The sequence below is a fragment of the Passer domesticus genome, chromosome 13 (assembly GCF_036417665.1).
Source record: "Passer domesticus isolate bPasDom1 chromosome 13, bPasDom1.hap1, whole genome shotgun sequence".
Taxonomy (NCBI): domain Eukaryota; kingdom Metazoa; phylum Chordata; class Aves; order Passeriformes; family Passeridae; genus Passer; species Passer domesticus.
Window position 1 is genome coordinate 5922886 of NC_087486.1, and position 16161 is coordinate 5939046.

The window sequence follows — 16161 nt, forward strand, 5'->3', positions numbered from 1 at the left end:
GCAGCCTGTCCAAGTTCACCCCAACCCCTGAGCCCCAGAGCAGACATCAGCATAAATCACCAGGTGAATGCTGCTCTTACTCACATGCCAAGGGCACTGTGACCTTTCCACCTCCCCTTTCCAGATTCTGACAGGGGACAAGTGCCTCAGCTCAAAGCCTGTGACTGGCACCTGTCCCGTGTACAAATCTGAGCTAAATCTGAGCTAAATCTGAGCTAAATCTGAGCCTTACTGAGTCTGAATACCAGATGTACTTGGTCCAGGATGGCCTCTGATTACCTACACAGGTGGTAGGGCAAAGATCTCTCTTTGTTAATGCAGCCCTGGGTGCCCAAAAGTCTTGCCCAGTGGCAGCTCTCTCCTTGAAAATCCCCTCAGAGATAAAAGTGCAACAACTGAACTAGATCCAGGGCAGCCCCTCACACCTTATCTAGTCCTTACTCTGTGATGCCAGTTTCCTTTGGAAATCAGCATCAGGACCTATCTCCAGCAGCTGACAGGTTCCTCACCTTCTCACAGATAAATAAGCATTTCTGCATTGCTGTGTCTTACCATTCACAGAAATTCTCCACTGGCAGAGGAGATAGCTTCTTCCTTCTGTTGGAGCTCTAGTAGCTATCAGCCAGCCAGAACACCTCGTCCTAAATCCACCAAGTGACTCCTCACTGGCAGAAAGTGCACTGAGGTGCTGCACTAAGGACGAGGAGAGATCTGTATCCACACAGTGAGGAAAGTGTTGTCAGAGAGAGCCACCAACAGAACCGTGATGAGGACACATGAAACACAAGGAAACCCTCTACAAAGACATAGCAGGAACCAAACTCCAACCAGCAATAAAAAAAAGGAAGGCTCTGTGTCAATTTTAGAGGAATCAGAGAGCTGTAATTCCACCATTAGAAGAAGATGTATGGTTTCTGGAAAGGAAGGAAAGCCTGAGTGATGTGCAGGTGGTTCCTCCTCATTCAGGTGAGCACTTCCTCCCACCAGCTTGCCACCCTGGGAAGTAGAACCACAGGTTGAATTGGGATGAGTTTCCCCCCTCACCCTGCAGAGGTAAAGCTGCAAATAATGCACTGTCCTGGGATTAAGCACCTCAAACACAGGCAGCAGAATTTCATTTGAAAATTTTTGGGGCAGAGTGAAATTCACTCTGCCCCAAAAATTTCAGCTTCTTCCCTTTCTCTTTTGCTTCTTTCTTTCTCACCACTTTGGCCTGCAGGGAGAGAAGCCAGAGGTAGGATATTTCCTTCCTATTTAATGAGAACATTTTCAGAATTTTCCACCTCAGCTGAACCACGTCACATTTACCAGCTCAGCAGGAGACTGTCCCCAACATCTGTGCTTATGCTGGAAAGGTCTGAAGAAGGCAAGGAGCAAATATCTGCCCTGAAAACTGAACGTGTGGCCTCTAAAGAGCATTTGTACACATCCTCCCCAGATTCACGGCCCAACCACACAAGTCAGTGCCACTGGAGGTCAGTCTTGTGCCAGGGAAACCTGTGGGACTGAGCCCTGCGGTGCCCTGATTGCCAGAAGCCTCGGGCTCTGAGCCTGCATTTGTGGACACCCCAAGAAAAAACCTGCTCCAGCTCCCCCGGTGTTGATTTATGATGTAAAGATTCTTCATTTCTTTTTTCCTCTAAACTATTTAGTGGCCTATTGCTGGGTAAGCTCAGCACAAGGTTCAGGGGTGGTCAGTCAGGATTGGCCACCTCATCCAAACCGACTTAGAAATTACTCTTGTTCTGGGACAGTTCTCAGTCTTTTGTTTCACGGGGCATGGCAGAATAATTATATACAAGATGCAAGCTCTGGATGAGAAATCAGGATATTGATTCATGGCCAAAACAAGTACAAGCTCAGATATAGTTAATTCAGAGCCATATTCCTTGTCAGTGCCTATAATAAAGAATTCCTACACAGAACCCCATTCAAAGAGTCACTTCCTCATTCCATACGACCCTCCAAGAAAGGCTCAACAAATATTTAATTGGAAACAAAAACTTTCAGCTAAACATTTTGGTAAAACTGTGTTTTACCAAATTTGTCTGTGCTTCTACCACAGGATCCCACAGGTGCCAGTGCAAATCCAGCTCTGGCTGTGCCAAGTGAAGTCAGCTCTTAGTAACTCTTATGCCTGCAGAAAAAAATATTCAGCAGTATGGTGTGAGTAGAAAATGAAGGCTGAAATGCTCAGTTGAGATATACTCAAGTAACAGTCCCACATATATTCCTTATTTTACCTTCAGGATTAGTTAATTTTTCTCTCTAGATCAAGGATGGCAGAGCTGTTCTCTGCCCTGTCTCCAGCCAAGCCACCTCTGGAGTGCAGGGTACATCATCCACAGTCATTCAGGGAACCTCAAGTCTGAAATGAGAGCCAGCACTGCACAAACCCTCTGCTGGCCCCTGCTACAAACAGCCTTTAGCACAGGCTTCTTCTGCTCTGCTGTAATCATTAAAGAGCCATTCCTTTTCTGCTATTTTTCCAGCAGGGCAATAGAAATATTGATCCGCACCACTGGCTTCTTTGCTGTGAATGATCAGTTATCCTTTGGTGTTAAACAAACTGCAATTATGCATTCTAAATAACCAGAGAATCACAGGGTCCAGCTACCTTCTGCTCTCTTACCTCTTATCCCATTAACATTCCTGCCTGCACAGCCTTGGGCAGCCACATCTTTCCAGGGAGTGAAAAGCAGCATCCATCCCTCTGTCCCACACTCACCTCCTGCCCCAAGGAGCAGCAAAATTATTCCTGAACCCAGGCAGTTCTGAAGAGGCAGTGGAGCAGACAGAAAAAAAAGGAGAGAGGGCTGGGTGACTGCAATAACTCAGTGATTGTGGCTCCCCATAATTAGGAAAGAAAAACCACAGCGTGGCTATGGCACTGGAATCACTACTGGGAAGGTGTGTCCCTAAGCAGCCAGGACCTTGGCAGCCCCTCGGTGACACAGACAGCAGAGACAGCCAGAGAGAGCCAGAGAGAGCCAGTGGGTAAGGACAGAGACAGGAAGATTATGAACTCTGGCAGAGACAGACACCTTGCTGGGTGCCGAGAAGGTGTCAGGAGAGTGGGGTGCACTGCTGTCAGGGTGATCCACGGTGCCAAATTCTACACCAACAGCTCAGGCCAGGGGAGATTCACATTCTTTATTTGCATATTCATCACCTTTGCATGTAGAGCTGAAACAACCTTAGTGAGGAGCAGAGCACAAGCCTCTGTCATTCTGCCGGCAGTTTTCACCACTAGAGCTCTTCCTTCCTCTCACAAGCCACACACTTTCATTCCTTTTTCAGTTGTTTGTTTGTTGGGTTTTTTTTTGTTTGTTTGTTTGTTTGGTTTGGTATTTTTTGGTGGTGAATTTTCCCCCCTCACCCTTCCTTTGCTGAAACATTTGTGCTGTAAACAGATAACATGGCAGGTTTTCACCTGGACGGTTCCTTACCGCTTTCTTCTGGGGTATTTATTTTCTTGTGGGTATTTTATACCTTCACAGATGGGACTGCACCATTCACCACTGTCAATAAGCCACAGTAGCTAAACCCTTGTTTACTGCCAGGCTGGGCCAACTGTGGAATATAAGTGTATTATAGTCCATAATACACTTATGGAATGTGTAAGGACAAAAGGTTTGAACCAGGGATATATTGAGCTGTTCATATTTAAAGAAGGATTGGGAGGAAATGAAGAGTTCAGAAAGCATCTGGGTAAAAAATAGCTGCATGGAAGCTGCAAATCTCTGTGAGCAACTTCATACATTTTGCCTCATTTACTCCATTGATCTGCCCAGCACATTTTGGAGTGAAGATTTTCTCAGCTTTCCTAAGACCACATCTTTCTTTTTCTCTTTCTTTCCCTCTCTCTCTCTCTCTCTCTCTCTCCATCTCTATCTCTCTTTCTCTGCCCTTGCTCTCCAGAGCTGCAGGCTGAATCCTGTCCATGACCCAGTGAGGAACTTCTGCCCTGGGCACCACTGGATAAAAAAATCCCTTTGTTGAAACACTCAGGGGTACTGGTGCATCACTCTGCAGTGATGCTTTGAGGGAAATAGTGCTTGTTTTAGAAATGCTAAAACAAAAAAGCTTATGGATATTGAGGGCTTTTTGTTAGTTTGACTCTGGCAGGAGCAGCTTTTCGATCCATTTATCAAGCTGCCTGCAGCTGCCATTTCAAGGCTGATGAAGACATAATAAACAGTAAGCCAAAAAAAGTCATTTGAAAGGCGCACCCAGAGCAGTTTAATAAATAAAAGATCAGGGGCAGGGGGGGAAGAGAATGAAAAATCATCAGTGCAAGTCTTGACTTTCCTCTGCTGTCCATTTTATAGCAAAAATTTAAATAAATGAATGGTGAAGGTTGGTGGAATTACTCTTTCATTCTCAAATTCCCTCTCTAAAAATTTCTGCTTGTGAACTCATCGTTCTACAATGTCTTACTGGCTCGTGTTTTGCCAGCTACCCTCCAAACTGTCACTCCAAAATTTTTCAGGATATCCATCAGACTCTGCAGAGCCCAGAGCTCCTGATGGGTGAATGCTCTTTGTGGAATCTCCAGGGCAATAAACCCCAGCACTGCCAAGCAGCTGGATGCCAGCGAGCTCAGGTGATCCCGGGTTTTACACTGCCCCTTTCCCACTGCTCACACAGAGGTGACCTTGGAGTTTGCACCAAGCTTTAATCTTCCCCAGAGGAGACATTGCTCCTGCAGAGATCCCTGGAGATCCCAGTCCTGTGTCAGCTGTCAGTTGTTCCTCTGGACACAAGGACAGCTTTGCTCACTTTGGGATTAAGTGTCATTTGCCATTTTCTCTTTTCCATTTGGATTCATGAATTTCAGGCAAGCTGGGAGCCCTCTCAGGCCCTTGCAGGGTGTTCTGCCCATTGATCTCTGGCATACAGCAATGCAGTTATTGCTCCTCTTCCTGGTGCATTTTGGTTATCAAGGCCTGATGGACATTCAGGCTGGAAGTCCAGGTTTGAGTCTCAACATTCTTCTTCCAGAAATTGCCACTGGTTTCTTTGAATTGAAGGAACTTTTCTGATTCCTCCCTCAGAAGTTGGGGTCAAGGCTCTTGGACTGCAGCAGATACCACAAAGGTCCTGTGAGCAACAGAGAGAACAAAGAGGGAGTTGCAGACAATAAAAAACATAGGTGAGACATGGTGAAAGGATCACAGGAAAGTGAGGAAAAAAAGACAATCCCAAAGCAACAGAGAGAAGAATGGAAAAGGAAAGAGAAAAACAATTTTAAAAGAAATTATTAAAGAACTGAAATGAGAATAAGGATGAAAGAGGAGAGAAGACGGGGAAGTAGAGGGAAAGGTGAAGACAGAAAAGAGGCCCAGTAATATGCATAAAGAAAAATATCTGCTGGTTTCCATTTTTCATTAATGATTCACCAGATGGAGACAGTATCAACAATAATGGAACCTCTGAGCTGCAGAACAATAGGTGAAATAATTCAAGCACCACTTTCAGATTAAAAAACAGTGACGAGAGTTTGATTTATTTCCCAGTTTTTCTTTTCTTTCTCTATATATAGAAAATAACCTCATCCACTTACTCAAGTTCTGTGGCTCATCACCACAAAAATATAAATAAAAGAATGAAACCACCCTTCAGCACAGACAGAAAATAAATCAGGGGCCTCAATGCATTTTCATTGTTGCAGCTGGGTCCTGTCTTCACATTTATTTATCTTGAAATTTCTCCTTGCACTCCAGAGACCATATCCCATAAAATGCTGGGTTAACAAGTTAACCATGAATAATTCATGAGATAATTATAAAACATTTACACCAGAACATTATTATCTTGCAACTAAAAAAACCCCAAATACTTAATGTCCTCCAACTTTAATGGTAAACCTCTTGTGACTGCAATGTTCTTTATCAGTAAAATTAAATGGAATTCATCTTCAATTTGCTTTGTTGCCTACTAGTGGAAAATCACGGGGAAAGAAACACCCCCAGGTGATATGAAAACAAAAATACATAAATACATACTCATACTTCTCTGTGTGTGTTTGCACACACGCATATATATGGGATTCTGACACAGAGGAGATCCAGTTTTATTCTTCCTCCCCCAAACACACTCAGGCAGGAGGGACGTGAGGTTTTTTCCCGAAAGGATTGACTCAGAGCCCATGTGGAAAGGACAAACACAGATCTGCAGCACTCTGTGCCCAGAGGGACTGTGGCTTACCAGGTTTTCCTCATCCCTTCCCACTGCACAGGTGGTCTTTGGTCAGCTCCTGTTCCCAAAGTAAGGCTAGAGCTTACTCTGAAATTACAATAATAATAAATCTCAGTTTTGCACTGGTATCACCAAGATGAGGATTTGGCCTCATACACACATCCATAATTAAGGCTGTCATATGTGTGGCTATAAAGCTCCTACAAGAACACCACCAATAATGCAGATCTCTAGTACAGCCAGCATGACAGGCCATTAGGACTCCTGCAGTTCCAGTCTGCATAAAAGCTCCTCTGTGCCTTCCCTCTGGCCAGGGAAGTGTTGGGGAAATTCTCCAGCCATCCTTCACCGTGTGCTGGTGATCCCCTGAGGGCTTTAATGGGCACAACAGAGAAACCTCCAGAAGGTTCTTGCTTAGATCACAGAAACTGTCAGCCTGTAGCTGGAGAGACCTGGGTTATCCAGCAACGACTTCTCCTCTCCCTCAGGAGCTCAGGAGAATGAAACAACACTAAAGCAATTCTGCACCAGAGAACTCTTTCTGTGAGTGTGCCCTGCCATGAACAGGGAGCCAGCAGACCTGGGGCTGGCACTGCCAGCTCAGCTACAGCCCCTGGGGGAGCCCAGGGCAGAGGAAGAAACTCCCTCAGGGAAAATGCAGAAAACTCTTTCTTGTTCCTCTTTCTCCTTTCCTCCCTCTTTGAATGCAGTCAGTCCACACAGAAAGCTATCTGTGCCTCCTCACAGACACATCTGCACCCAGGCTGAGACACTGAAAGCTTTTCTGCATGGAACAGAAGGCCAAGGGTTCCTCTTCCTCACAGGATTATTAAGAGGTCACATATGGGAATTCAACAGCTACATCTGCCTGACAGCCAAGAGCAAGGGCTGGAAGCACCCCCTGCATGTTCTGAATCCATGGAAATATCCCAGGAGATTTGGCACTAAGCTGATGGTCAACAAAACTACCCAGAGCCTGAGGCATTACAGTTTGATTTAACCATGCACACTTTTGTCAAAGGATTTGGAGGACTCTATCATTGTGACATTTGAATTGTAATTGAAAACCAGTCTCTCCCACACACTTTAGTGGTCTGGGACCTGGGAGGAGAGGTGTGTGTGTCCATGAGGGGGGTGTGTGTGTCTGTCAGGGGTGTGTACCTCTAGCAACTGCTTTGGGGTAACAAAAGGGTTCACAGCTCCAAAGAACCATGTTTACCTTCCATCACACATCAACCCAGCAAACAACATGGGATTTTACAAAGCCAATGGACACAGTGAGGAACTCAAGATGGAATTTCAATCATCTCTGCAGAGCCCATTTAGAAATCTGTCTGCTATACGTGAGTGTCAACAAACACTCAGGAAATTTCATCTCTGCATCAATTTGCAAAATGGAAAAAATGCTTCATGAACAGCAATATAGTCCTGTGTACACAGCTGCCAGCAGCTGCCCTCTGGGGTGATTCTTGTAATTTTCTATATTTTGCTCAGCAAGATGTCATTTATCATGAAGACTATCATCAATATATGAGCTGAGGATGAACGGGTAAGCAGGTCTGTTATCCTCAGCCCTGAAGCACAGAGGAGTTTTGTTTTGGATATTCTTGTCTGGGTACATAACTCAGCTATAGAGCACACAGATCTGCAGTCAGCAGTGGGGAGGCTTGGATTACCAGACTCTCCTGCCAGGGATGGAGGGATGTAATATCAGTACTTCACTCTGAGCTCATCACTGACTCTCTAAATGCTCATTTCTGAGCATCCAACTCAGTGTTTGTGCTACAGTGCAGTGCTGGCATTATGAAAGCAACAAGGCTGTCTGTGAATGGCTGTTTAGGCTGTCTGTGTGATCCTGCAGCTAAAAACCACTAACCATGGTGCTAGACCTTGCCCAAGTCCCTCTCACACATGTAGCTATAGACTCCTCCTTAAAGAAGTTACTGTCTCAGAGAAGAGTTGATGTCAGCAGGCAGGGAAAGGAGGGGACAGAGACGAGACAATCTTGACTGATCTTACAGATTGTGAATGCACCAACAGCTGGACTCGGTGTCAGCAGCTGGTTAGAGATGCTGCAGAGGGGACAGCCCTTCAGCTGATTCTGCACGAGCACAGAGCCCCAGCCTGATGCCCGAGGACCACAGCAGTACAAGGAGATGTGTCTGAGCTCAGGCATTTGCTCGAGTTCTCCCTGAATGCCTCTCCCCAACATCTGAGACCATCTGAGTGTGAAAGCTTCCCAGGGAAAAGAGCTGAAGGCTGCAACATTCATTTCTCTCTGTAAGGACAAAGGGAGGATGGAGTCCAAGCTGTTTCTCCTCAAATCACAAATCAATCAAGCAACTCTGGTGATGTCACTATCCCTGGCACTGGGATCTAATTTAAAATTACCTCAAATCTGAAAGATTGATTTTCACCATCAGCATTTAATGTCTGCTGTATCTTTCTTTTCCCAGCAGAGAAGAAAAAAAGAAAGAAGGGGAGAGAGAGAGGGAGAAGGAGATGGTTCAGATTCAACTGCAATTTAGCATTCATTTGCATTTTTAAATTAGTTAAGCTGTGGACCGTTGCAAAGCAATGACAGAGAAATTTTGTAATAATTAGTCTGCTGGGAGTGTAGAAATGGCTATACAGGCAGCTTTCACTGAAAGAGGAAGCAATATCCCAATGCTCAAACTGGGATTTGCACAGGCAAATTTACTCTCCCTCATATGGGGCCAGATGCAGCTCAGCAGACACAGAGAGCTCCAGCTCAGACAACTTCATCTGCTCTAGACACTGACTGCAGCCAGTGGAGAGAGAGGGTGTGCTCAGACTGTGATTCATCTTAGCCTAATGTAGAAATCTGAATCAGGTTGGATGATTAGATACCTGGACTGAGGTGAGAGCAATCTCACCACTGCTCTTTACAATATGATCTTAAATTCTTCAGCCTCTCTGTGTGTCAGCCTCTCCTCATGGGCTCCACACAGCTGAGCCCTTCTCCCTTCCTTCTGCAGCTCCAACCACGATTCTCTTACTGCCTGTAAGGAGATATATCCCTCTCCTAAATCCAGTGGAAAGTCATCATTACCTCAGATCTGACAGCAAGTGCTCAGGCAAGGGGGAAAGGAAGGATCAGGATGAGAATGAGCTAAAGGACCTCCAGTTTTGCCACCCTCCCTCAGCTCACAAGGGGGATATGACAGCACTTCACTGTACAGGGAATATTCAGCAACCTGAGCCACTGATTTTGCATCTCACCCTCACTGTTTGAGAGAGTGGATGCTGTAATGCCGCCTTCTTTGGATGGCAGAACATGACAGCAATAATGCTCACTTTGCTCAGCAAGGGGAAGAGCCCACTGGTGACTAAACACGGCTTCAGAAACCCTGCACACCCGACCATCCTGAAAGCAACTCTTCATCACCCAGCAGATGTTCTCTGTCTTGCATCATTTTGCTGTCCTTTGCTTGCCCTGCTCCAAAAGCTGGCATCTGTTTCTCAGTGTGACTGCTCCTTTTTGTTTAAGTTGTCCCTCTGGGTGAACAGAAGCACAAGGAACATTCAGTGAATTTCCTGAAATCCTCCCCCTGATCTGAAATATCAACCCTCAATACATTTGTGTTTATCCAGCCTCACTGCTTTGTTCAAAAATGTGAACCTATCTTCTTCCAAAGCAGCACCAGCCTAAGTTCCAGCAGCTCAGCAGGAGCCATGGAATGGTTTGTTTTCTCTCAAATATAATTTGGGGTTACAGAGCATCCACAATTTACAGACATTTAGTCTATAATGGTGTGCCATGTGCATATCTATAAGAAACAGAATGAAATTACTTGAAAACTATTCTACCTGCATCAAATGCATTAACTCTATGACCACAAAATAGACACCCCATTATTCTGACAGCAAAGTGAGTGCAACTGGATTTCCCTGAAGGAGCCCAAACCTTTCCAGTTTTATTACCTTGTCACTCTGAGTTTTTGTAGATATCAATCACAAAGGTACATTTTGTTTCGGTGTGGACTTAAGTGACTTGATCCAAACTATCTCTTTTGAGGACAGAAGTGCAAGAAGATGAAAGCTAAAATAAATAAATGTCTCTACTTATATTATGGATACCAAGAGTAAAATGTGCTCAGTTTCACTTGTGTTAGTCACTAGTTTAACTTTTGGGGCTGGCCTTTCTGGAGTGTGTTCATCCCATCAAAGTTCCAGTTTGTCCCCTCACATCAATGGCTCTCATCTACAACAACTGGCATTGCCTTAAAAAATTCAAGTTTCTTGCTTGCTCACCAGTCATTTTGTTACTAGTCACATGTCCAGACTGAGGTAAAAGTACTTCCTAAGATCCTCTGTGCATTTTCCCTTAGGATATTCTTACTTTCTTCCTCTGGCAGAGAAGACATGTGAAGTTTGTGCTTTGCAGCTGTGGTGAAGGCTCTGGAAAGGTTTTCTTATCAAGTGTACAGGGGTGCATGGAGCAAACCTGCCACTGCTGCTGAACTCTGTTGGTTTCCTCTCAACTGAGCATGGGCAGCTGACCTGCAGGAATTTTGGGTTTCTATTGCAGTCACTGGGGAGAGAAACACCTCCTTTGTCTCATCCTAAGATGGATGTCCAAGAGAAATGAGAAATTTCAATTTCTGAAAGTCACAATTTAGTCCTACCAACTACAGAGCAAACCTATACACTTGTTTAGACCAGAAGCCAGCCTTCAGGCATTACATTTAGGCCAGGGGAATGCACTCAAAACATCTGTGTATGTTTCCCTAAATACATAGGAGTGGACCCATTCCAGCTGTTTATTCCTGAGCCTTTTCACAAAAGCATCACCTTGGAAAGGACACTATTTTCAGACAGAACCAAGCCAGTCCAGATTTAAATTCACAAACTATAAGCAAACATCCCATCCCTTACACTGGCTGTGATTATGATGGTGTCTTCCCCGAGGGACAGCAGCTTGTGGAGAGACAAGAGTGAAAAGAGACAGAAAGGAGATGAGAGAAGGAGCTTCACTGTGTACCAGGGCTGAGGACACATCTGCATTATAACCTCCCTTCCTGAGAGACTGAATTATAAGGAAGCTTTTCTGAAAGCTCTCTAACCATCCAAAGGCTGTCAGAGCAGTTCCCTGCAGTATTTCTTTGCCGGTATTTCTTTGCCTTTTGTTCCCAGCGTGGTGCTGGAGTGGGGCAGAGAGGCTGGAGGGGCACAAGGGCCCATTCCCAGCGCCCTCTGACACCTCCTTAGACCCCACCCGCTGAGGCACAGTAGTCTATAATGATGTTTTTCTGGATATTTCCATAAGTGTAATGAGCAGTTCAGCTACACCGCAGTCCCAGAAAGTACTTTTCCATAAAAATAACATCCCATAAAACCTGTACCTTTAGACAACCCCCACCCTGCTCTCTAGCCCCAGTCTCTCTATTTTGCAAAATACAGGTTTCAGTGTTCATTCTCCTGAGTTTTGCTGTGTTATGTGTGTTATCTGTGATTGTCTTGGAAACCCAGCTCACCCTGAGGCCAGCTATTAACATCTTTCAGCATAACAAAAGCCTTTATTGTCCCCCTATTTCTCATGCATTCTGTCAAGACACGCAGATGAATGAGTTACCAGGGGGTAAGTTTGGCTATAAATTTACAAGGCCTCTACTCCATCATAATTGTCTGTATTCATATTCTCATTCTTCATGCTCATCCAGATGCACTTGGAAGTGATTTGTCCTCGGGTAAAAAAAAGGGGTTGGTTGCTTTGCATCTGCTCTGCAGAAACAAAGGAAAGGATGTCCTGGGGCTTCTTGAGGAGAAGGTGACATCCTGGGAGGTCACCCACTAACCTTCCCTGGGAACGTGTCCTTCCTTCTGTGGCATCCATCATGTCCATTCCACGTTGTTAGAAAAGGTTTAGTGCAAATATGAAAACAGCTATTTAGTGTGAAAGACAATCTTCGTCCAAGCAGCTGAAGTGTTTCAGTTGGAAGATGTTTTAGCAGAGAGAAAATACCAAATGGGGTTTTCTACACCAAAATCCTTGACACTCTGCACATATGAGCAACCATCCATAAAGGACATGCATTTTACATCACCACAAGACTCTTCAAGCACATCTGTAACATTTCTCCAGAGACACAACCCAAGAATACTCCACAATCTGTATTTTTGCATGTGCCCCAAAGCTTTTGTTAGCGTGACTGTGATGGCTCGTGGGCATGATTTGCTCACATTCCCAGCTGACAGCCAGGCCAGGAAAATCTCATAGCTTATACATGCTCCCTGATTCCTTTTATTATTTAGAGGATTAACTGAGAATCCCACAATGGCTCCAATGACTGCTGTGCTCTCAATGAAGTAGCAAATAATTGAAGACACTAAATACCCATTATAACTGGTAAATGGCAATACAATCCCAGGCAGGGAAATATTAGAGAACTCACCGACCTGAGGGAAGCCAAATATAATAAAGATCATCTTCAGAGAGATGTGCCATGAAGGGCACTTATCTCTGCAGCAGTTCAGTGCACCCTTCTAACCCAGGATGCCTTTTCATGATGGATGAGGACAAAACCAAAAAATTCCCCAAGTCCAGCTTGTACACACACGTAACTTACTCAGTGCTTCTCTGCCATGTGAGTACACTGATTTAGTCATCTTCTGCTCACACCAGCAGCCTTGCTCATTTTATTCTTTCTGACTACTCACCCAATCCACCGATGCTGGATTGCTCTGTAATTGCGAGTGCCATATGGTGCTCCAATTATTGCAGTGCTTGTTGTACCAATGTGTGAGAAAATCGAGATGTGGGGAGAGGAGCAACAAGGAGAGTCAGGCATTTGGAGGGACAGGTTTGCTCAGTGAACACCATTTACTACAAACAACTCCAGGATGCCAAGAGCCACATCCAGGAAACTGAAAAAGCGTGGGCATGAGAATACCAAAAGCATCATCTGCCTGGGGTCTCACTGTGGAAATGCGACTGGGTTGGATTTTATTTCTCTTTTAGATTCAACATCCCTGTGGCTAGAGAACATGACTGTAGTTTATAGGAATTGAAAAGTATAATGTTATTCAAAATTATGACATTGTTACTCTAATTTGTAAAAAGAAAGGAGGAGGAGCAAATAGAGGATGATACAAAACCCTTGGGCTAGATTCCCTTTCTGGCTTAAAGGGACATAAATAACATGCAGGACTGGAAAAGTCCATATTAACAAGGGAATTAAAATGCAGCATTGAATTTGCATTGCTAAAATAATGCAAGATTTAAGAGGCATAATCATAAAACAGTTTCCCCCTGAACTTCCTCTTTTACATTCACTAATTTGGTCAAACCCCCTCCCTTGTTCAGATTTCACTGATAAAAAATTACTCAACTAAAGGCTTTAGAGTAAGTGTGGGTTTGTACCATTGGAGGGGATAATAGGTTTTGTTCTAAAAGCAATGTGCCTTTTCCACAGTGGTTCTACAATTGTGGATGTTCAAGGGCAGAATGGACAAGCAGCTACAAGAGGAACCCAGGGCAGCTTACTGAGAATCACATTAATCTTAGGAAATCCTGAGCTGACTGTACTCAGAGAGTAAAAATGTTATGGAGGAAGATTAAACAAGTTTTTCTATTCTTATTCTTCACCAGGTGTCTGCTTACAGCCCCTGCTGAAGACCCATTACTGATGCTGTCAGCCTCCTCTGAAGGCTCAAAAATATCCATTCCCCAGTGACCTACAGACTCAGCTGCACCATGAACATCTTCCACACACTGCAAGTCTGATGAGGAAACAGAAGATAGTGAAGATTATTCACCAGAAAGGAACTCTCTGCATTCCTGCCAATGCCCTGAGCAGTAAACAGAGACAAAATGCTACAAAAATTACAGACCTGGCCCTTGGCACAATGATTCTCAAAGTTTTTCCACAAACTGGATGTGTTTTACCAGATGGACACAGCAAATCCCAGTGTGCCAAATTCACACTTTATGATGGAATGAGAAGGTGTTCCTCCAGGAGTAAAACTCCTAATTGACCCATAACCTATCAGTGAAACAATAGAGAATAAAACTCCCAGTATAACTGGGTTATAAATCATTCCTTTGATACCAGCACCTAGCAATTTTTTTGAGTATCTGGGTGTTTATTCTGAGGAAATACAGTGGTTTAGCTACATTTAAATGCTTTGGCTGGTGCTTAGAGGGGAAAAAATGACAACTGTGCAGAGTGATTTATTTATCCACTTTACTTGGACTGTAAAGGTGTGAAGACAGAGCTTTCAAAAGCAATCCTTGCAGGGGCCCACAGGCACTGTGCTGTCCCTCCTGGCCCAGCCTCCTGGCTCCCACTCAGAACAGCAGGTGATGGGCAATCACCTCAATCCTCTCCAGATGCCAGCAATAAAGTGCTGGCTTTTCACTGCTCTTTGAAGATCATTTTTCCCACAGAAATTTTTCAGAGTCAGTGCCTCACACAATAAAAAATCCACATATTTATACACCATCTCTCAGGTCACTCAATGTTCGTTTACAGTCGTGATTTCTCTACATTATTATGAGCATTTTCAGAAGTGTTTAGGTGCACAATGGACACAGGGTATGGTCAGGGCTGGGGGATGGGAATTTCCCGATGTCCTGGCTTGTGAGGCACTGTCTTTACTTCCTCACCAGAGGAGCAAAAATGGTTTTTCAATGCAGTTTCTGGGGAAAGTCCTCAAAAGCAGCAGAAGAACTGGTGTGACATAAAGACCAGACCTGAGCTGGGGCTGAGGTCAATAACCATGTGTGAAAATATTTTGTGACAATTTTGTTTAGGCAGACATTTAGCAGATAAAAAAGCTACTCCCATCCTCCATGGAAGGAACAGGAGCCACCTGCCAACCCTTTCCCACAAGCACATGGCCAGGACAGAGAGCATGACTGGCAATTTCCTTTTCCTGACACTTATTGGCACGTTCATCCCTCCAGGAAGCAACAGCAGGGCCATCCCTGGATCTCTGCAGCTGCTCCTGGCTCTCCCTGTGCCAGAACAGTGACCTCAGTGCCAGCAGACAGGAAGCAATACAGGAACATCCTCCCTGTGCCATGGATTTACAAGGACAAATTATCTTCTGTGGCTGGCTTTTCACGAGCACAACTGCACAAAGGGAATTCTGAGGCTCAGGAAGCACCATGTACATATCCAAAGCAGACAGAGATGCTCCTAACAGACAATGAGACACCAAAGTCTGTGAAAAGGCAGAAGGAGACATAAAAATTTGCACCATGCTGTTCTGTTAAGTTATCAAAGGAAGTCTGGAAGCACTGGGCTCTAATTACAAATTTGGTCATGGAAATGCAGCTCTAGGGAAAAAAGGAACTGAGAATTAGAGCTCTTTCTAACTGAGATCATGGAGAATGGGTGAGCAGCAAGGATCTATATGATCACAGCAATCAGAACAGATTAATCATTACTTCCCAGTTTGGGCAGTGCTGTCTAGAACAGTATTTTTAAAGCACGTAATCCTGATGGTATATATCTTCTGATTAGCCCTTCAAAAGAATATTCATGAAAGTTGGAGCCGAAGCATCTCTGCTGGAGAATTGTGATGACATAATAGATCATTATAAATAAATGATTTATCCAAGTGAAATAAGTCCAGCTATTTAGGGCAGGTCACAGTGACAAGTTACAATGGCATCTCTAATGTAATTTTTACTATCTCTTAGGTCAGAGACAGCCTGTTTAAATGCAAAAGCCCTTTGTAACAGCAATTTGCAAAACAATGAGAGAAATATGCACAACATGGTTTGCTGATGAAGCAGAATTTTGTTAGAGTAGGACATTGTTTAAAGGTTTACTGTGGGGGCATCAGCTGTTTTCTAAAGTACTGCTAAATGACAGAAGATACATTTACACACAACACAAGAAGGGCCAAGTATAAAACCTGGAAACCTTTTATTTGTAAATAACAGCACAAATACAAGAAATCTGTGAGCCCACAGATAGGATACTGATG

The 16161-nt window shown here is 44.3% G+C and overlaps 1 long non-coding RNA gene across 1 annotated transcript in view; it reads right to left on the reverse strand.

The window, feature by feature from the left end:
• Positions 1 to 1118: 1118 nt before the first annotated feature.
• Positions 1119 to 16161, reverse strand: part of LOC135280170 (uncharacterized) — a 114919-nt gene continuing 99876 nt past the window's right edge. The window contains exon 5 of the long non-coding RNA XR_010347219.1: positions 1119 to 5103. This is a non-coding gene — a long non-coding RNA (uncharacterized LOC135280170). The remainder of the gene's footprint in view (positions 5104 to 16161) is intronic.